Source organism: Amblyomma maculatum, chromosome 6, assembly GCF_055883805.1.
Source record: "Amblyomma maculatum isolate TAMU_Amacu chromosome 6, ASM5588380v1, whole genome shotgun sequence".
Lineage (NCBI taxonomy): Eukaryota > Metazoa > Arthropoda > Arachnida > Ixodida > Ixodidae > Amblyomma > Amblyomma maculatum.
The window spans coordinates 170,739,455-170,762,662 of record NC_139349.1 but is presented as its reverse complement, the minus strand read 5'-3'; the positions used below and the strand labels follow the sequence as shown (position 1 = coordinate 170,762,662).

The window sequence follows — 23,208 nt, the reverse complement described above, 5'->3', positions numbered from 1 at the left end:
AGATCAAAATGCGTCAGGAAGTCGGATTCGAGGATGGGTTGATGTGCATCACCGACGATGAAGACCCATCGAAATGTGCGCTGCAGGCCAATGTCCAGAGTGAGGAACCGGGGACCATGCGTTGCGATGGAGGTTGAGTTGGCCGCACGGAGAATAGGTCCATGTGACTGATTCACGATCGGCCTTGAAGGACGGCAGTGTGCTGACTTCGGCACCAGTGTCGACGAGGAAGCGCAGGGCAGAAATGCGATCCATGACGACGAAAGGCGACCAGGTTGAAGAGCGAGGTCACACGCCGCCGTCAGTGATCTCGCTCCGCGTTTCCCGACCAGCTGCATGGTGGAGTGCACTGGCGTGCGCGGTGCTGGAAAGTTCTGTGATACCAGCAGAGACGCGGACTGCGAGGACTGGACGAGTGCGGACCGCTCGGCGAAGACGAAGGGCGGCGAGTTTTTCAGGAGAAATTGTGCTGGGCATGAGAAGACGTCCGAAGGGCACCGATAGAAACGGCCAGCTGATCGATCCGGGCCTCTAACCATGAAATGATGGAGGTCTCCGGTGGAGAAGAGAGGGCAGCGATGGAAGGAGAAGTTGCGTCGTTGACTTGAACAGCGAGCTGGGCGAGGCGGTCAAGGGTCAAATCCCCGGCAGCAGCCAAGATGAGATCAGGTGGACTGCGGCAAGCTTTGAAGGAAGAGCTGCCTCAACAGTGCACCATTCGAGTCGGCGTTGCTTTCGCCCAGGAGCTGCCGAATGCTAGTGAGTAGCTGGGAAGGGCGACGGTCTCCAAGCTCTTCTTAGGTGAGCAGCTGCTGGAGGCGCGCACTCTCAGACGCCGTGGTGCGGTCCAGAAGGCCCTGCTTTAGTAGCTGGTACGGGGCATCTCCCAAGGGTCCAGCGACAATGTCCGCCACCTCTTGAGCCACTTCAGGAGGCAGGTTGGAAAGTAAATGACGAAACCGACATGCCTCCGAGGTGATGTGGTGCAGGTGGAAGATGGCTTCCACTTAGGTGAACCAGATCTGCGGCAACTTTGGGGAGAATGTTGGTAGGCGGAGCTGGAGAGCCGCGACGTCCCGTTGGCGCAAGGTAGCGTCAGGCGGAAGGTCGCCTGAGGGCGGTAGGTTACTGGGCTCTGTCATTTCTTAGGCCGGAGTCACCACTGTTGCAAGTTTACAGGGCCGCAGCGGAGCACCAAAACAAGATGACCAGCGTGGCAGACTTCTCAATCTGAACAGCCCATGCCGAGCTAGCGCTCCGAGCACGCGCTGTACATCTTTATTTTCCTCCAACACGGCTGGTCACGCTGATCTTAGCGCCTCCGCTTTATAGCGCGGGCGGGCGCTATATCCTCATCCAGCCTTGAGTTAAGGGGGGAGGGGATGGGGGTGTGTAGGAAGATGGGAGGGGGGCGTAATGTATCTCTATGTGAGGTATTGAAGGATGTCTGTGCCTTGTGCTGCAGTATGAATGAGGCGGTGCGTGTTGATGGCTCTCAATGTTTGCTGGTGGTGGGGTCATGCAGGGTGCGGAGAATATCCCAGGTTTTTCGTGTGCCTAAAGTACCCTGAGGGCTGTTGTAGAGCATACTTTATGGCCTCGGTGGTAATGTGTGTGATTCAGAGGCAGAGGTTTCTGTTTTGGCTTTGTCTTTTCAATCTCTTAACGAGACTTCGCCTTGCCTCCCAGAGATGCAGAAGGTGAGGATAAATTTGAGGTGCTTGCGGAGTGTTTTGGATGTGTTTAGTTGTGCGTTTGAGTGCCGACTGAAGCTTATCTACCCAGGCGTCCAGTGGGAGATCGCTGTCCTCGGGAGTGAATGCCGCTAATTGCTCACAAAATTCTTTCCAATTGATGAAATGCTATGTCTTGGATGTGAACTATTTGGTGTCATATTGCAGTTGAGTTTGGACAATGTAATGGTCGCTGTCCAGTGTGTCTGGTAGTACGTTGTAGAATATGGGCGAGCGCATGTTGGTGAGTGTAATGTCTGGCGTGGTGTCTCTTGTGGTGCCAGTGCCGATTCGGGTAGGGGCGTCGGGGTTCGTGATGAGGGTGAGGAAGTGTTGCATAAAGACATTGTACAGACGTGTGCCCTTGGGCGTGTTTTAGCAAGGGGGGGGGGAAGTAGGACAAAGAAACAGAATAATAACCGCAGAGGGAACCACAAATGACAAGCCAAAAATATCGAGGGTTAACGAGAGTAGAAAGTGATAAGGAGGAAACCTGTTTGGAGAAACACATGCAGCTTATGCTATTGTGGAAGAGAACAAAGTGTACAGCCTTTGTCAAAAGGTTAGAGCCCAGTGGGGTAGTTTTAAGCGGTGTCTTATGACTTCTTTAACAATCGTGGAAATCCTAGCCAAAACTCTCCCTGCTTTCAGCAGGTTTGAAAACCCTGGAATACATTACCAGCCACATAGTATGCTCAGAAGTAGACCTGGGCTCTAAACCTTTGACAAAGAGTGTATATGCGCTGTGAATAAACTGTATTAACGCAATGTGGAATTGTTCTCCCCAAACTTTATTGTGTATGGGGAATATATTTACAGGATTCTAACGTTCCTTTAGAAATATGTTTTCCTTCTGGTTCCAATCTTCTAAATTTATGAATTTTTTTTTCGAAGAGTTTGCCACAAGGCATAAGTTGAGAAAGGGGGAATGGTATGCAGGAGATAGAAAGTTAAAAGAAGGAGTAAAGTCCAGTTGCGCTTATGTATTCGAGATGGTTGGCAGTATAGCGATTGTCCATTGTCCATTTCTCATATTCACTATCGCGATTCCACCGCAGGCCCACCTTCATGATTATGCGTTGCCTAATGTGAGTCGTTGATGGACACGTCCACAAGTGACGCACATCGCAGACGTCAGGTGGAGTGTCACAGTGAGGGCACCTGTCATTCACTGGTAGATCTTTTTCCCGTCATCGATGTCAAACAGATGGGGTCAGAGCCGCCCCTGCCCGGATCCGGCGCACTGTCACCTCCTCCTTCCGAGTAAGACTACGGGGAAGAGAGTGCGAACACGTAGGAATGAGAGCGCGTGTTCGCTGGCGCAGAACTTGCGAATCGGAAACGTGGGACAGGAACGGATCTGGGGGAAGAGGGGAAGGTGGTGGATCGCCTGATGTGTTTATATGCATCATAGCATCCGCTTGAATATTATGTGGATAGCGAGCATGGCCGCGAATCCAGTGTATGCGCACAGGACATGGGTACTTTGAACAGAGCAAATGCATGGACTGTGTTATTTTAAATGGGCGTCGCACAGCCTTAAGCTGTTTAAGGGCAGTGAGAGGGTATGTGTAAATATGAACTGCATTGAATGTAGGAACTGGTGGAAGGGAATGTATGGCATTATAAATTGCTTGAAGTTCCAGTGCCAGAGGGGTGCACGTATCCGCGGTATATGTCACGTGAGTGTTGAGATGCGGATGAGAGGGACTATACACAGACCTCGCTCTGCAGTATGTGATGCATCGGTATATAATATGCACCCTTTAGGCAGATGTGCGGATGATACCGACGGGGAAGCAGTGGGGCGATTGTCCGTGACCTGGAAGTACGACCATGGAGGTAGTGTCTTTAAATGATGTAGTTGTAAAGACTGTTTGCGAGCTCTGTTTGCCATCCGCTGAACAACGAGTTCAGTGAGCGTATTTAGCTGGGCATACTCCTGAAGTACTGGTATGGGTGTTAGGCGGGGAAGATATGTTATTGCACGCATAACCTCACGATTGATGGCCTCAAGGGAGTCCCACTGTCTGCGGGTGTGACGTTGAAACTGTGCCTGGTAGATTATACGCGGCTGGAGGACAGAGCGAACAAGCTAGCGGGCCGTGTGAGCACGCGCGCCGCCAGAGCACATATGCCTTTCTATAATTTCTGTCCTTGCTGATCTGAAGCCTTAATTGAGGATATATAATGTTGTAAACAGGTATTGGGCTCTGATATGTTCAGCGCCTGTTGCCGAAGAGAACGACGACAAGCATGTTCACCGCGCGTGAAGGGCAGGAATAAAAACGACAACGAAGCTCGCTTCGACGCTCGTACGTGTGCTGACACGTCTCACGACTTATCGCAGAACGTTCCATTGACTGTTGACGACGTATCGCCCTCTTCAAGGTCTTCTACAACAAGTGGTGGAGGTGCCAGTAATGCCCTCAACCTGGAGCTTCGCAGCCGAGCTTTTCCTACCACTTCCGCGATGCCTGAGACTGCCAGCCAACCGCCAACCCCATCGCCTGTCATCTGTCCCGGTGCAGCGCGTCAGCGCCACCCAGACATCTTCAGCGGCACCGATGACACGGATGTAGAAGACTGGTTGGCGTCGTATGAACACGTAAGTGCGTACAAGTTGTACGACACCGTGAAGCTCACAAACGTCATTTTCTATTTGAGCGACGTTGCCAATCTATGGTTTCGCAACCATGAGAGTGACATTTCTACCTGGACGGCTCTCAAGACCAGCCTGACCGAAGTTTTTGGCCGTCCCGCTATACGTAAGCTTTGCGCCGAGCAACGCTTGCAAAGTCGGGCACAACAAACCGGCGAAAACTTCACCAGTTTCATGGAAGATGCTGTAGACCTCTGCAAGCGCGTAAACCCTACCATGAGCGACGCCGAGAAGATCGGACATATTATGGAAGGCATTGACGATGACGCCTTCCAGATGCTCGTCGCCAAAAAACCCCAAACTGTGTCCGACGTTATCAACTTCTGCCAAAGCTTCGATGAGCTGCGCAAGAGGCGGCTTTCCACACGACGTGCTGGCCTTCAGCAGGCCACTCTTTCCAGCTTGGCTCTCTCCGGGGACGGTGCCCAGGACCAGCAGTCGCTAATTCAGCACATTCAACAGTTTTTTCGTGAAGAAGTCGCACGCCAGCTTTCCTTGTCCACCTTCACTTGCCCGCCAGCACCTGCGCCTGCGCCGCCGCTCACTCCCACACTTCAGCGTGTCATACAAGAGCACGTCGCTGAGGTTCTGCCTTCACCTCCTCAGCAGCCGTTGGTGGCGGCTCCTCTCACGTACGCTGATATTTTGGTGTTTTTGGTGTTCAGGTATTGGGCTCTGATATGTTCAGCGCCTGTTGCTGAAGAGAACGACGACAAGCATGTTCAACGCGCGTGACGGGCAGGAAAAAAAATGCCCACGATTATATTACTTCCTAATGCGAAATTTGAGCGCAGCTCATCAGCTGTTTCATCTTTTCGATAAATTGAGGCAAAACGAAGAGGCGTCCGTGTGCTGTGCGATGTTAGGGCACGTTAAAGATCCCCAGAGGGTCGAAATTACTCCGTAGCCCTCCACTACAGCTCCCCTTTCTGTCTTTCCACTTTCACTCCAACCTTCCTCCCTTCCCTTACGGCGCGGTTCAGGTGTCCACAGAGCAAATGTGACAAATACTGCGCCTTTTCTTTCCCGTCAACCAATAGAGAAAAAAAAAAGGCAAGGATTTCGAGCAAGGCACATAACCAGAATTACATACTTCTTTTTTTTTAATTTTTCACACGTATTCCTTCAAGAAACACTCCACTAACAGTTCTTGGCTGTCATGAAAGAAGCTTTGTGGTCCGAGAAATGAAGAGAGCAATTGAGTTATCGGGAGGTTGCGGGAGGCAGCGCGTGGGTCCATAGGAACGTTGCGCAACGAACAGATAGCAGCGACTCGCTGACGCCGCTAGCGAGTGAAGCGAGCCTAGAAGCGAGTGAGAACGGGATGCACGCACCGTGATCCGCCGCTGTACGGTTGCTTTCTACGGATGAAGGGTGCGAGCGCTATTGTATCCCCCTCCGGACCGGTCGTCTCGGTGCGCCCGCATACTTGCGGAGCGGGTCGGCGTTTCCGCAACCGGAGAGCACCCTCGCCTCCACTCAGGAAGAGGGGGGGGGGTCTCCTCTTTCTGCATGGCGGCAACGGTGTTCTACGCAGCACGTTGTGTTGACTAGCTAGCGACGTCAGTCAGTCGCTGCTAGCGCTGCCTCCGGCGACACCCTTTTTTTTTCCTCGTGTGCTCCGGTAGCTGCGCACGCTCCTGCCCCCATCATTCGCCGCTGAGTGTACCCCCCCTCCTCCTGCGAGGCTCCGGTGGCCGAAGCGCCGGCTCGAACGGGGGGGCTGAAAGGGGTGCGGAACTGGTTACGAGGCCGACGCCGACGCCGCCGCGAAACCCAGGAACGGCCGCCAAAGAGCTGCGCTCGAAAAAAACGGTTCCATCCGATTCTGTATAGATTACTGCCGACTGAACAAGATGACGCGCAAGGACGTTTATCCTCTCCCTCGTATCGACGACGCCCTTGACTGCCTGCAGGGAGCTGAGTTCTTTTTTTCAATAGACCTGCTTTCTGGCTACTGGCAGGTGCCGATGGCAGAGGCCGATCGCCCAAAAACCGCTTTTGTCACACCCAATGAGCTCTATGAGTTTAATGTCATGCCATTCGGACTGTACAATGCCCCTGCCACATTCGAATGCATGATGGACAACCTACTCAGAGGGCTCAAATGGCACACTTGCTTTTGTTACCTTGACGACGTTGTCATCTTTTCCCCAGATTTTCCATCTCACCTCTAGCGCCTTGAGACAGTTCTGCGATACCTGACCGACGCTGGCCTTCAATTAAATTTAAAGAATTACCGTTTCGGAGCACGGCAGCTAACCATACTCGGACATGTCGTCTCCAAGGATGGCGTTCTTCCCGATCCGGCAAAATTACGCTCTGTGGCGGAATTTCCCAAGCCAACTAATGTGAAAGAACTTCGCAGCTTCGTCGGCCTCTGCTCGTACTTCCGCCGCTTCGTTCGCAATTTCGCCACAATCATCAACCCTCTCACCAAGCTTCTGTCCAGCTACGATCTTTCAGCCTGGTCTCCGCACTTTGATGATGCCTTCGCGACACTCCGCCACCGTCTGACGACTCCGCCAATCCTGCGTCATTTCGACCCGTCTTCTCCCACGGAAATCCACACTGATGCCAGCGGCGTCGGCCTCGGCGCAGTACTCGCTCAGCTGAAGTCTAGGTTTGATGAGTACGTTGTCGCTTACGCAAGTCGGACCCTAACAAAAGCTGAAGCAAACTATTCCTTCACCGAGAAAGAGTGTCTATTCTCTGGGCAATAGCAAAATATCGCCCTTACTTGTATGGCCGTTCTTTTGATGTCGTCACCGATCATCACTTCCTCTGCTGGCTGTCTTCTTTGAAAGATCCTTCTGGTCGACTGGCCCGTTGGGCTCTGAGGCTCCAAGAATACGACATTAACGTCATCTATCGCTCTGGCCGTAAACATGCCGATGCTGATGCTCTCTCACGTTCTCCCTTGCCGTCTGAAGACACTCCTGCTATATCAGTTCTACATCCCACCGACATGCCCACCGATATGACTTCCGAGCAACGCAAAGACGCATGGATCGCTTCACTCCTGGTTTTTTTATCTTGTCGCGCTTCACGACCTTCTTGCCGCGCTCTCCGTCGCCAGTCTCACCATTTCGCTATCAGAGACGAGCTCCTCTACCGTAGGAATTACCTTCCGGATGGTAGAAAGTGGCTGCTTGTAATTCCGACCCATCTACGCTCCGTGATTTGCTCCCATTACCACGATGATGCCCAGTGTGCCCCCGCCGGCTTATTGAAAACCTTCACTCGCCTGCGACAGCGGTACTACTGGCGTGGGATGTACCTTTATGTTTGTCGGTTCGTCCAGTCCTGTCAAGAGTGTCAGCGCCGAAAACACCCACCTCGCCAACCCGCCGCTCCTCTGCAGCCGCTGACCTGCCCAGCTCAGCCCTTTGAGCGTGTGGGAATAGACCTATACGGCCCGCTTCCTATCACATCAACAGGCAATCGCTGGAACATCGTTGCAATCGATCACCTCACACGCTACTCTGAAACGGCGCCTTTGACATCTGCTACAGCCCAAGACATTGCCTTCTTCATCCTCCATAACATAATTCTTTGCCACGGGGTTCCCAAAGAATTGCTGAGTGACAGAGGTCCCACTTTCCTTTCTGAAGTTGTCGAAGCTGTTCTTAGAGAATGCAAAATCGTTCACCGCGCCACCTCCGCGTACCATCCGCAAACAAATGGAATGGTTGAGCGTTTTAACCGCACCATGGGCGAAATGCTAGCATGTATGTCGCTTCCGACCATTCCAACTGGGACCGCGTTCTTCCATTCGCCACATTCGCTTATAACTCTGCCACACAAGCAACCACCGGTTTCTCGCCATACTTCCTCCTGTACGGTCGTGAGCCCTCTTGTACCATGGACACCATTCTCCCTTACCGACCGGATTCTTCCGAATTCACGACTGTTTCACAAGCTGCAACTTGTGCCAAAGAATGCCGCCAGCTTGCCCGGTCCTTCACTTCTCACGCCCAGCAACAGCTGAAAACCACCCGAGATCAGTCTGCACTTCTGCCTACTTACCGTACAGACTCTTTGGTCTGGCTATGGGTGCCTTCCTCCAGTCCCGGTCTTTCATCCAAACTTCTGAGCCAGTATCAGGGCCCCCACCGTATTGTCAAGCAAACATCCCCCGTCAACTACCTCATCGAACCCCTTACGCCATCCACTGACCACCGTCGCCGAAATCGTGAAATAGTACACAGTAACCGCCTGAAACCTTACTACGATCCGGCCATCGTCACATCGCCATGAGCCGCCAGGGTGGCGTCTTTTCCCCCGGGGGAAGTTGTAAAACAGGTATTGGGCTCTTATATGTTCAGCGCCTGTTGCTGAAGAGAACGACGATAAGCATGTTGAACGCGCGTGACGGGCAGGAAAAAAAACGACAGCGAAGCTCGCTTCGATGCTCGTACGTGTGCTGACACGTCTCACGACTGATCGCAGAACGTTCCATTGACTGTTGACGACGTATCGCCCTGTTCAAGGTCTTCTACAACAATTTCATTTCTTGCAACTTATGGCCTTTCCGATTGAAATGCTGAGAAACTGCTTAGGGAAGGTTTTTGCCTGTGTCTACCTGTTGTGTTAGAAGCGCTGTGTCCTCTCCGTTCTGTTGTGACTGGAGCAGTGAACGTTATTGGACAGGCCCCGCACACCTCATCGCGCTTCACCGTGAGGACTCGCCGCCTACCTGCGCTCAGCGGGAAGCCCCCCTCGGCGGGCTCCCTCACCCTTCTCTAGTTCTGGGAAGCAAGCCCCATCCTCATCTCCGGCCTCAGTTCACTCCGTGTTTCGCCCGGCTAGTTCGACTTAGGCCTCGGCCGACGCTGGTCGCACCTCTTGTCTGGTGAATAAACAAAGTTAACAGTTTAACAGTAGCGCGTACGTGTTTTCTACATCGACGACGCACAAACGAGAGTGGCGACGAGGAAGTGGATTAAACCCGCGCTACGCAACATAATTGACAAGCCATGGCTACGCGAGGGTTAATACCAGAATTCAACGGATCATCTTGGTAATCGTGGGTTGGACGCCTCCGGTTCTACTTTGAGGCTAACAGCTTCACAGATCCAGCCTTGAAAAGGGCCAACCTGCTAACGCTGTGCGGAGAGCAGACGTACGACACTGTCTGCGCCCTTATTCAGCCAAGCACTCCAGCGGAAGTGCCTTACGAAGACATCGTTGCAGCACTTCGAAAAGAACTACGACCCAAGGGCATCAGAAGTTTACAGCCGAGCCCGCTTCCAGCGACGAGATCTGCTGGTAGGCGAAACTGTGAGCGCATACGTAGCAGCGCTCAAGAAGCTTGCAGCTGACTGCAATTTGGGACGCTGACCACAGCCAGGACAGCTACCGGGCAGGAAGAAGACGCCACTTATAACACCACCATGCTTTCCTTGGAAGTCATGTTACGTGACACGTTTGTGTGCGGACTGAATGACGAGTCACTACAGCAGCGCCTTTTCGCTGAGAGGGACCTCACGTTTAACAGGGCTTACGACATCGCCGTGCTAGTGGAGAGCGCCGGTCACTCGCAAAGAGATACACCGGAACACCGAGCCGGTACACCAAACAAGCAACCAGGTACGCAAATCTCCTCTTGTTCCGAAATCGGTCAAGAATACACAATGCTGCTGACGGTGTGACGGCCAGCACAACGCCCAGGGATGCCGATTCCAGTCAGCCACGTGTATTTTTGCCACAGGCGAGGGCATATTGAGAAAGCGTGCATTACGAAGCGAAAGCCTGCAAAGATAAAGTCGCCTTCTCTGCCTAACCTCAGCGTCGATGCCTCAAAGAATAGGCCGCCATCCGATGTCCAAGGAGCAACATCAGACATATCATCAGTGTTGTATGATCTAAACACCGTGAACCTCGGCACGCGACCGAATATTTTTAGCGAAGTCACAGTACATCACAAGCTAATTACGTTTGAAGTGGACTTCGGCGCAGCCTGCACTCTAATAAGTGAAGACACGTTTCGAACTTCTTGGCTATGAGATGCAACACCCTTGCAACAAGACGACACGCACCTGCGAACATGGTCTGGAGAAGACATGCCACTATTGGGCTCTGCTAATGTGCGCGTTTCTTAAAACGGCCAGACCCAAAGCTACCTCTCCTTGTTGTGAAGGGCTCAGAATCTAGCCTTCTTGAGAGAAAGTGGTTTTCTCCATTAGGGATAATGATATGAGGCATACACCAAGCGCCGAGCCACAACGGGATTCAACAATTGCAGGAGAAATACGAAAGAGTATTCGCTGACGAGATTCCAGGAAACGAAGGGTCCCTAGTCACACTGAAGTTGCTAAGTGGCGCGCAACCGAAGTTTTTGAAGGCCAGGCTGGTGCCCTTTGCTCTCAGAGCTTCCGTTGAAAGGGAGTTGGAAAAACTGGAGCAGCAAGGTGTCATCGAGCCGACACAAGATTCACATTGGGCCACTCAACTGGTTATAGGTCGCAAGAAGAACGGAACCATACGCGTCTGTGGAGACTACCAGAGCACCGTAAATCTAGCCACTAAATCGTCGTCTTACCCTCTGCCGACACCTGGAGAAGTGTCAGTGCACTACGCAGCGCAAGAGTCTTCAGCACTTTAGACCTCCCCCAGGCCTATCAACAACTGAAGGTGAGCGAACCGACGTCAAAATTGCTGACAATCAACACACTGAAAGGCCTGTACAAGGTGAAGAGATTGCCTTTTGGCGTACCTGCGGCCCCGGCCATAATTCAGAAGTTCATAGAGACAGTACTTCAGGGAATTCCAGGAGTTTGTGTCTACTTGGACGATGTCATAATCAGTAGCGCTTCCACGGAAGAGCATGTAGCGCCCCTGGAGCACATTCTTGAAATGCTAGCAAACCCAAATTTGCGTTAAGCAAAGAGAAATGCGGTTTTGCAGTGTCAGCGGTGCGATTCCTGGGACACCGAGTATTTTTTTTTTTCATCATTCATATTTCATCTTTATTTTCACTGTGAGGTACATGTGCTTGGATTATCAGTATTATAGAAGGAGGTCCCGAAGTATAAACGGTCCGGGGGACCTCCTATGACAGAATGGATAAGATTAGCAGGTAACTTACTAGGAAGTGAAGAAAAGACTATACAAGCGTGCAGAGAAAAACTATAATACAATACTAACGAGACACAGTGCAAATAAATTCTAAATAAACAGGAACATCAAACAAAAAATGCACGAATTGCAAAAATTAGCGCATTATTAGTACTAGAATAAATAAAATGTAAACACGGAAACTATGATCCAGACAAACATCTTTAGTCGGTGGAACAAAACAAGGTAGAAAATAAATAGGTCTTTAATGAACGATGAAATGAATGAATAGTACGCTGTGCTTTAATTTCTGGAGGCAGCGAATTCCAAACAGATATGCCTGAGAAGTATGCAGTTTGTTTCCCATAATTGGTCCTGATTTTCGGTGGTAGTAGATTATGATGTTCAGCAAATCTGGTGTTATTTTGTTAAAAAGCTTGGATGACTCAAAACCACTACGGACGACATGTTTATTACGCGTTTTAAAGATGATTGATTACAACCTAAAATTAAGCTGTAGCGACAATGGCAGCATGTTAAGTGTGCGATAATAATTGAAAACGGATGAACGGTAAGGGCTGAAGGTAAGTATGCAGAGTGCTTGATTTTGAAGGTGGCGAACACATGAAAGGTGAGTGTTGTAGTTGATGCAGAAGACATCCACCCGACCGAAGACAAAGTGCGAGAGATCACCGAAGCACGGGCACCAACAAACAGGAGCTACAGGTGGCGGTGGTGAAAACGTTTATTGAATCTTGAGCCTTATTGATTGTTTTGATGGGTCGGCTTAATATCGCGTAGGGTGGCCGCGAGCTTGTGGCTCTCAGCGACTCTTAGAGTTCAGCCCACCAGCTCCTTTTGTACAGCTGGGTCTGAGCTGGACACCGCGATCTTCCATCGCTCTATGTCTGTTAGTTGCACATTGCGGGGTGTGATAACGTGATAACATGCCGAGGCCGATGTTCCGTGTTGCTGCCAAGTGCCGATAAGATCACCCAGTGTTATCACGTGATGTTCGACGCCTTTCCTACGTGACTATATATGTGCCGTGTCTTGTACGCTTGTTGAAATAAATGTTTGCCTCCGGATGCGACGCAGCCTGCTCGATCATTACAGTGGCGACGAGGATGGGAGGATGGGAGTTTAATCTCAACGGAAATTCTTCATGGGAAGAATACGTGGAGCGCATCGAGTTGTGCTGCGCAGCGAACAAGCTGACGAGTGACGCCGACAAGAGGGCAGCTTTACTCAGCTGTTGTGGGGAGACAACGTACTCCTTGATAGCAACCCTCGTGAAACCTCAACGACCGCCAAATGTCGAGTACCAAGTCATCGTCGACGCCGTGAAGGACCACGTCAACCCGAAGCCTTCAGAGTTATACTCAAGGTACGTTTTTTCGAAGCGAGACCAGCACTACGATGAATCTGTAGCTGACTACGTTACATCCTTACGCAAGCTAGCTGAGAACTGCGGCTTCAGCGACAAACAGCTGCCCTTGGATGTAATGCTGCGTGACCGCTTGGTATTCGGATTGAGGGACAGCGTTGTGCAGCAGCGACTGTTGATAGAAAAAAACTTGACGTTCAAGAGTGCTTACGATCTTGCAGTGACCGCGGAAATAGCCGCTAAAGAGCAACGCGTAATGAACCAGCATAAGCAGGAAGCTGTAGACGTGACAGCAAAAGTGAGCACGCCCCCTAAAAACGAGCAGGAGGAAGAGAACCGCGTCGGAGCGTCGAGTCAGGTTCCGGACGAAAGGTGTTTCCGATGTGGTGGGAAGCACAAAGCTTATCGCTGCAAGTTCAAGAACGCTATGTGTTTCAACTGCTCTAAAAAAGGGCATTTAGCAAAGGCGTGTCGAGGAAAAAAAATGCAAGTGCAGCATCAGCTGGAAGCTGCGTCCACGCTGGCGCATACTGAGTACGACGCTTTACTGAGCATCAGTCAGGTAACGAACTGTCCCAAATTTGTTGTCACCGTCAGAATTGGTGGGCAGGACGTACAGATGGAAGTCGATTCCGGAGCAGCTAGGTCAATCATGAGCAGCAAGGAATACACAAAACTGGAAGTCGCTAAAAATATCGACCTGGAAGTATCAGATGCTCAACTCGTCACCTGGACGAAAGAAGGCCTTGACATTGTCGGAAAAGCCAGGGTTCCCGTAGAATTCAAAGGGCTAATGTGCGAGCTGCCGCTACTGGTAGTGAGAAATGAGGGCAGCACACTTCTAGGTCGTGACTGGTTCAAGGCTTTAAACATAGAGCTAACCGGTCTTCACACCGTGAGCAGCAGGCAAGAAGATATCCTGTCGAGGTATGCAGAGATTTTTAGCGAGTCATTTGCAGGCGCTACACTGCCGCCGATTCATATTGAGCTAAAACAGGATGCCCAGCCAAAGTTCCTGAAATGTCGCAGCATTCCGTTCGCGCTTAAGGACGATGTGATAGCCGAGTTAGACAGATTGGAGAGACAAGGAATTCTACAACCAACGCAGTATTCAGAATGGGCTACCCCTGTAGTCGTTGTTCGAAAAAAGAATGGATCGCTCCGAATCTGCGGTGACTACCGAAGCACAGTCAACCAAGCGTTAAGGAGCAACGGGTATCCTTTGCCTACCAGCAAAGAATTATTCGCAAAGTTGGGCAAAGGCCGTGTTTTTTCGAAGTTGGACTTGACGCAAGCGTACCAACAGCTGGTAGTTGATGACGCCACAGCGCAGGTGCTCACGATAAACACCGTAAAAGGATTGTACAACGTGCGACGTTTACCGTACGGCGTGTCGGTAGCTCCCGGTTTGTTCCAACGCGTAATGGATACAGTACTCGCGGGTCTACCGCAAGTAGCTGTATACCTGGACGACATTCTGGTGGCCAGCGAAACAGCCGAAGAGCACAGCCAAATGCTCGCCGAGGTCTGCGAACGAATTGCAAGAACGGGACTGCGGGTCCAGTCGGCAAAGTGCGAGTTTTTTAAAGAGAGCCTGGAATTCTTGGGCCACCGGATAGACTCGCGTGGTATCTACCCATCGAAAGCTAAGGTAGAAGCCATTCATCAGGTGCCTGTACCGAAAACCAAGAAGGAGCTGCAAGCATTTCTTGGTATGGTGAACTTTTATAATCGGTTCTTGAAAGGCCGCTCCGAGGTCGCAGAAGTTTTGTATCGTCTACTGGAGACTAACGTCGCGTGGGTGTGGCGAGCAGAACACCAGGAAGCGTTCGAAAGCCTGAAGCAGCTACTAACTTCCGATTCGCTGCTGGTGCATTTTGATCCCAGCGCGCCTCTAGTTCTGTCATGCGATGCTTCACCGGTGGGAGTAGGAGCAGTCCTAGCGCACCAAGACCCTGAAGGACGAGAGAGACCCATCGCGTACGCATCAAGAACGTTAACAAAGACCGAGCGGAATTATGCCCAGATAGATCGAGAGGCTTTAGCCATCGTTTTTGGCGTCCGGCATTTCCATCAGTATCTTTGTGGAAGGAAATTCTTTATTCTCACTGATCACAAACCGCTGCTCGGCATATTTCGACAAGAGAAGCAAATTCCAGCTGTATTGTCACCACGCATGCTCCGTTGGACGTTGATGCTGTCTGCTTATGAATACCACCTTGACTATCGGAAAACGCAAGATCATGCCAATGCTGACTGTTTAAGCAGATTACCAGCAAAGGAGGCGCGAGGTGAAACCGAGCCGCCGGGCGACGTTCTTCTGTTAGAAGCAATGGAGTATCCCCCAGTGACTGCACAACAAGTGGCATCCTCTACCAGGGATGACCCTCAGCTACTTCAAGTAAAGTCTTGGATTATCGACGGCTGGCCTGAGCACAAGGTGCCACCAGAATATTCTGCCTACCATGACAGGCGATATGAGCTATCGGTCGATCGCGACTGTATCCTTTTGGGAAACCGAGTGGTGCTGCCGGAACGACTGCGAAAGCGAATTCTTGGCATGCTACATGCAAATCATCCAGGCATTACGGCTATGAAAGCTCTCGCGAGGTTCTATGTTTGGTGGCCCAGAATTGACGCGCAAATCGAAGATTTCGTTCGGCACTGCAAACCCTGTCAAGAGAACAAACAAAGTGATCCCAAGACACCTGCACATTTCTGGACGAAACCCGAAAGACCTTGGGGCAGGGTTCACATCGATTTTGCGGGGCCAGTCGAAGGCGTTTGTTTTCTTGTGGTAGTGGATGCGTTTTCGAACTGGGCTGAGATCGAGATAATGCCGTCTCTTCAATCCTCTTCAGTGATAGAAAAGCTGCGTAGAATGTTCGCATCGTACGGTCTACCAGATCTTATCGTGTCTGATAATGGGACTGCTTTCTCAAGCAAGGAATTTCGGGAATTCCTAAAGCTAAACGGCATCCAGGTTATGTACACAGCGCCGTATCATCCTTCGAGCAATGGAAGAGCAGAAAGGATGGTTCGCGAGCTCAAGTGTGCACTCAGGAAGCAGAGACAAGGCACAGTGGCCTGTAAAGTTTCTCGCTTCTTGTTCAAGCAGCACTCTACCCCTCATGCTGAGACCGGAAAGGCACCAGCAGAGCTCATGTTGGGACGGAATTTCCGCTCGGCCCTGTCACGACTTCACCCCGACATGGAAAGCGCGGACTTGTGTCAACGTGTGCCGTCAAAGGTTTTCGAGTGTGGGGATGCTGTGTACGTGAGAAATTTCAGCCGAGGGCCTACATGGCTAGCCGCTCGGGTGCTACGCCGTCTGGGCCACGTCATGTACGAAGTTCAGACGTCTGAAGGAAATTTGCATAGACGTCATCGGGACCATCTGCGAAAGGCATGGGTGTCGGAACCGGCAACACCAGCTAATGCAACCGGTGATTTCTTCAGATTCCTACCGCCTCCAAGCACAGAACCCGAACTACCCAAGGATGAGGCACCAGTGGTTCTTAGACGGTCTACTCGTGAACGGCGACCTGTGCAGCGCTACGGCATTAACTGTGGGGGAAAGGGTGTGATAACGTGATAACATGCCGAGGCCGATGTTCCGTGTTGCTGCCAAGTGCCGATAAGATCACCCAGTGTTATCACGTGATGTTCGACGCCTTTCCTACGTGACTATATATGTGCCGTGTCTTGTACGCTTGTTGAAATAAATGTTTGCCTCCGGATGCGACGCAGCCTGCTCGATCATTACACGGGGTGGCTGGAGTTCAGAGCACATGTAGAGGATGTGATGAAAGTCTGCTTTAGGTGCACCACAGAGGTGGCATACAGGGGAGAAAAGGCCGGGGTGGATATGGGCAAGGTGCGCTGGAGATAGGAAGGTACGGGCCTGGAGCTGGTGCCAGGTCACCTGCTCGAGTTTAGATAGTGATTGCTGTGGGGGCGGATACTGGAGTCGTTGCTCTCTGTAGTGGAGAGTAATTTTGTTATAGGTAACCAGGCGTTTGCGTGCACTGCCTGGGTCTGTAGCTGGCCCTGCTCGGCTGACGTACGCTCGAGCTGTGTTGCGGGCAGCTTCATTCCAAAGGTTGCCCGCATGAGCAGGTATCCATAGGAGTTCAACTGATCTTGTCAGGGTTGGAATAGAATTGAGAATTTTGAAAGCAGGCGTGTGAATCCTGCCTCGTGCGAAGTTGCGGATTCCTGTTTTTGTGTCACTAAAGATTAGTGTGGCAGTGGTTGAGGAGATTGCCAATGCAATTGCAGCTTCTTCTGCCTCTAACGAGGATGCAGCTTTAATCGAACCAGAAACTGTAGGGTGAAGTGTTTTGGAAACCACGCTCAAGACATAGGCTTGATGAGTAGCATATTCTGCAGCGTCCACATGAACTGCACTGGTATCAGCGTGGTATTGTTTGTGCAGCGCCGCGGCTCTAGCTTCTCGCCGAGCTAGGTGATGGACCGGGTGGACGTTTTTCGGGAGTGGATGGATTGTTAAAAGAGATTGAATTTCTCTCGGGGTTGAGTGCATGGGTCTGAGGGAGCTTATAGAGTTGAGGCCTAAGGACGACAGAATATGCCTCCCTGTTGTGGTGGATGATAGGCGTTCAACTTGTGCTGTGCGAGTGGCTTCGCCAAGCTCATCTAGGGTATTGTGAACTCCCATAAGGAGAAGACGGGTATTCGACGTGTGTCTGGATAGATTTAGGGTCGTTTTATAGGCTTTCCTGATTAGTGAATTTACTTTTTCTTCCTCCACTGTGGAAAGAAACAGATATGGAAAAGAGTACACCACTCGACTCACCACGAAGGCTTGTATAAGACGCCGGAGGTCGTACTCCAGCATACCCTGGTGACGGTTCGCAATTCGTCTAATCAGTCTCATGGTCTGGTATACTGTGTTTCTGAGCCTAGTAATAGTGTTAGTATTCTTGCCGTTGCTCTGAATAATGATGCCCAGTATACGCACCTTATCAACCTCGGGGACTTGTTGGTCATCAATGTTGACTCTAATATTAGGCGGTGGACCCATGTCTGTGCGGCACCTTGAAGGGTGCAAGAGCAACAGTTCTGATTTACTCGGTGAGCAGGTGAGGCCCACCGCCGCTGCATGCGCCGCGACGATGTCCGCCCCAGCCTGGAGTGTTTTCTCCATTTGACCGACATTACCCGTTGATGTCCAAATAGTAATGTCATCCGCGTATAATGAATGGGAGAGGTGAGGGATAACTGTCAGGGCTTTTGCCATAGGAATGAGCGTAATAGTGAAAAGAAATGGAGAGAGGACTGAACCCTGAGGTGTACCTCTGCTGCCTAGTTGTAGGTTGGTGACGATAGTGAACCGAACGTTAGTTCTGCCGTTTGGTTGCGAAGGAAGGCCGCTACATAGGAGTGTGTCCTTCCTTCCACTGAAATATCCAAGAGAGTGTCCATAATGGCCGAATGGTGAACATTCTCAAAAGCCTTGGTAAGATCCAAGGCTAAAATGCCCTTGGTGCGTTTAGCGTTCCTGGGGTATAGAATCTCTTCCAAGATCTGTAACATAACGTCTTGAGTGAAGCGATGGCTGCGTAATCCAATCATAGAGTGGGGGAATAGGTCTTTCTCTTGCATGTGTACCCGCAAGCGGACTAAAACCACATGCTCAAGAAGTTTCCCTAAGCAGGACGTTAAAGAGATGGGTCGGATATTTTTGAGATCCAAATGTTTTCCTGGTTTAGGGATGAAGGTGATTTTCGCATGTGTCTATTGCGCTGGGAGCATTCCATTTTGCCAGCACTCGTTGAAAGGTCTGTAATGGCCCGTATGGAGTTCTCATCCAGGTTCCTGAGCATTTTGTTAGTGATTTTGGCTGCCCAAGTGCTGATGTCGTTCTGAGCTTGTGCATGGCTGCCCGTACTTCCCATGGCGAAATGTGTTCGTCCTATTTGGTGTTCGGGTTGCCGCCGTAGTCAGGTAGTGGTGTGCGAGTAGTGGTAGATAGGTATTGTTCTTTTAAGGCATCGAGAAGGGCGTGATCTTGTAGAGGGATTTTTCGGAGTGCTCTACTAACATTTTTCCGCTGGTTGTTCTTGGTATGATCTGGATCTAGCAGAAAACGAAGAAATGTCCACGTATCTTTCAAACCGAGATTTCCGCTCAGCAGTGGGGTTGCATAGCTGACCCCACTGTTGGCGTGCCAACTGTCCTGCATAGGCTTCAATTCCTTTTGCGAGTGTTGCGATGCGAATCCTGAGTGTTCTGTTAAGTTTGTTCGCTAACCGTCGTTTTTGCAGGCTGGCATGGACCTCCCACATGTGCAGGAGGCGGTTGTCTGCGATGTCGGTATCAATAGTGAGTGGAATTGTGGAAGTAGCTAATGCCACATCCTGGGAGAGGCAATGAGCCCATTTGTCGAGATCGTCAATGGTTTTGGGAGTGGAATTTCGAATCTGGATGAATGTATCCCAGTTTACAATTTCTATGGGGCGCCGAGTATATTGATCTAGTGTACTGAGCTGAATTTCTGTGTTTACGATGTAGTGGTCGCTCCCGATGTTGTTGTACGTGTTGCGTGGTATGTTCTTAGTCAAAGTGAGGTCTGGACTGGTGTTATTTTGGACACTGTTGCCTCTTGTTGTTGGGTTGTCTAGATCATTGATTAAGGATAAGCCCTTATTCTGGATAATTTTCCAAAGTGCAGTGCCCTTTCTGAAGTTCTTCTTGTAGCCCCAACTTGTGTGATTGGCATTGAAGTCACCGAGCACTATTAAAGGGTGTCTGCCGCTAATAGAAATGGCCTTTCGAAGGGCGGCTAATAGAGGGGCTGCAGGGCCTTTGGGCGGGCCGTATATATTTAGAACAAATCGGCTGCTGCCTTTGCGAGTTCTCGGGAGAAGCTCAACTAGGTGGCTGTATATATCTCTTAATTCCAGGTGGTGGTCCGTAGCCGTTAGGTTACGATGGACCAGAGTGGTAACCCGTGGGAGTGTCGTTCCGTCTGGTTCATGCGTGGTGTAGTTACAAAGTTTTGTCTTAGTCTGTGTTTCTTGTAAGGCGATAATGGTGGGAGTGTTGGCATTCCAAAGTGTTTGTAGGTGGAGTTGTCAGTTGTCTCGTTTTTCACGGAAACTCCTACAGTTCCACTGCCACACATGTATCTCATTACGGTGTGCAGCACTGTTGTGTTTGGGGTGGGCGCTGGTCGGCTCGCGCCGATCCTGTAATTTCGGGGGCCAAGAGCCCATTAAGCTGGGTCTGCATTTTAGCTGTGGTCACCTCTTGTGCTTATTGACGCCGCTCGAGCGCTGTTAACCGTCGAATATGTTGGTCATCCAGGCTGTGTTGTCTTTTTGCATTGGGGCTAGGCTATCCTGCACGGCTTCGATGGCTGCAGTTAACACAGCCTTCAGATCGGTGTCCATAAGGGTAGGATTGTCAGCCTCTGCTTGTGCTGCGCTTAGGGGGAGGGTTGCGAGCAGGTGACGCCGTGCGCGTAGAGGAGGTGGAAGAAGGCGGCAAGGTGATCTGTTTAGGTGTGATAGGTGTTTGGGTGGGGCATGCAGGGGAGTCATGACTTTGAGAGGAAGATCTTTTTTGAGAAATATTTGTAACTGTTGTTTGAGCTCCGCGATTTTGAGGCTTTGTCTCTATAGTTGTGCTCTCAGTTCCGTGTTTTCCCGAGAGAGCGAAGGTGATCGCGGTCTCCAGCTCTCCTGTTTTTCGACCGGCTGGGTCCTCTGGCCAGGGAGGGGCGGGAAAGAGGAGGGCGACAGACTCCTGTTGCAACCTTTTCTTGAGGTAGATCTGGACTTGGATCGGGCATGGCCTCGGCTGAGGCTTTCTTTTCCTCTGCTGTTCGAGCGGCTCCTGATCCGCAGCCGTGATGGGCGTTCGCGTCTGTCTCCGCGTGGTTATCCTCTTTCTTCTTTTTCTTTGGTGGCATTTTGAAACGCTTCTTGCAGATGCTGCTACCGGTGAGGTGCGGGTCGCCGCACACCACGCAGGTGGGTTCGCATTTGTGATTGGTCGGAGGGTTGTTTTGGCCGCAGCGCGGGCACTTGAGTACTTGAGGTGTCGGATATACGTCAGCGCGGTGACCCATTTTATAATACGTACAGCAGGCAAGCCTCTACTTTCTTTCTGAAGATTCGACATCAGTACTGTGCCCCTCTGTAGTTGATCCAAAAGGTGACCTTGTCCCTTTCGAATACGATGCAGATCGAGTTAGGCTTGCCGAGGCGTCTGGCTTCTATGATGGGGTGGTCGTCATTGACGTTGGTGTGGCTGAAGGTGATGTCTTCTTGAGTGTCGTAGTCTTGAATGTTAGGAATGATTCCCTTGGCGCAGTGGTCGGGGGCAGCCATGTAGGTGGCCGTTTGGTAGGTAACTTCTCCAAACTTTATAGCTTGGATCTTGGCATACAGAGCAGAGCGTTCTTCCGCGGCCGCTAGGTGGCCTGGAGTGCGTGCACCGCGTCGTATGTGCTCCGGCAATTTTCATCAAAGTGACTGTCATTTCGCATAGACTCTGCCTGATTTGGACTCCTCCGTCTTCGTGATGGTGCTCGCAACCGAGTGAGCCCAATTACAGGGCAAGCGCACTCTTTATTTGGCCTTCTACGGCCTGTTGCTGCCTACGCCAGCCCAAGGCCGTGCTAGGCCTACCCCTGGGACCCAACGCGCCGACAAGCCACGGCGCCGCAGCCATGCAAGTCGTGGAAGGGACGCCTCCAGAAGACTTGGAAGGCAAAGGTTGGATACGGGCCAACAGAACTCTACGTCGGCGAAAAGCAACTCGCGCAGAAGCTTCTTTACAGGGGTGGCTGCGGTGGCCCCCGTTGACAAGGTGGCCTACGAACGCGCGCGTTCGTAGGCCACCACGTTAACGGGCGCCACCGCAGCCACCCCTTCCGGAGGAATACTTTAAAATCATCATACACCCTCGTGGCGGCTAAATCTTAAAGCCTGGAGCCCAGGACAAGTGCTAGATACTCTACGTAAAAGGGCGGGTGTTGATACTACCGCAACGCAGAAAGACCAAGTTCGACTCAACTACGATCAATATTCCATCACTATAAGGAGCTACAGGCGCTTCTCGGAATCTTAACGTTCTAAGACAGTTTCTTAGAACAAAGAGCATCTGTGGCCAACGCCTTATGCCAGCCGCTGCGGAAAGATGGGAAGTGGACATGATCGCCACGCCATCAGCAAGCATTCGATGCCCTGAAAAACCTGCTTCGAAGTTGTATAGTCCTCAGCAACTATGACGAAAGGAAGCTACTGCTTTTGTCTTGCTAGGCATCTCCGTACGAAATCGGCGTGGTTCTTTCGCAGACTGACGACCAAGGAAGGGAGGCCCCATTTGCCTTCGCCTCACGTACGTTGTCACTAGCGGAGCGCAACTACGCGCAACTGGACAAAGAAGGGCTAGACATCGTCTACGCGGCGACACACTTTCACCAGTACATTGCCGACCGAAAGGTGATAGTTAAAACGGCTCGCCGACCGCTACTGGGCATTTTGGGGCCACGAAAGCTTATGCCACCGATATTGTCTCCGCGAATGACACGTTGGTGCATCAAGCTCTCAGCGTACGACTACGATCAGGTCTACCGCAATGGGACTAAACATCATAATGCCGACGCGTTAGGTCGCCTGCTACTGCACGCAACAATTGACGAACCGCCTCCACCCGGGGACGTTCTTATGTTCGAAGACTGCCAGAACCTCCGCTTACAGCACGCACAGTTGCAGCATCTACGCAGATGTGCGCAACTCTCTGTCAAGTTTACACAGCTGTTCAACAAGGCAACATGCACAAACTCAAAGGAGCTACAGAGTTGAGCACCCACCGCGACTGCATCCTTTTAGGATCCAGAGCTGTGATTCCGAGAAAGCTACGAGCATAAGCTATGTCTCTCATCCACGCCGGACACAGGGGCATCGTTTCCATGAAAGCGTGTGCCAGAAGCTATATGTGGTTGCCTAACAATGACCACGAAATTGAAACAACAGTCCAAAATTACAAGCCTTGCCAAATCAGCCGGAGCAATCCACCGAAAGCTCCTCTCCCAGAATTGGAAAAACCACACAAACCTTGGCACATCCTGTACATTGATATTGCAGGCCCAATTGAAGGTTGCACTTTCCGTGTGGTCGTAGATGCCCACACAAACTGGGTTTAAATAAGGGAAATGCGACAGATGACTTCGGCAGCAGTGATTGACAACCTCCGATCACTGTTCGCAACGTTCGGAATTCCCTGTAAGGTAGTGTCGGACAACGAAACGCCGTCTGTCTGCGGAGATTCTCAAGTTTTATCGCGACAACGGGATCTCATCAGTCACATCGGTCCCCTACCACCCAGCGACA

The 23,208-nt window shown here is 51.1% G+C and overlaps 1 pseudogene; it reads right to left on the bottom strand.

The window, feature by feature from the left end:
* Positions 1–301: 301 nt before the first annotated feature.
* Positions 302–21,201, bottom strand: LOC146187399 (uncharacterized; annotated as a pseudogene).
* Between the last annotated feature and the right edge of the window lie 2,007 nt (positions 21,202–23,208).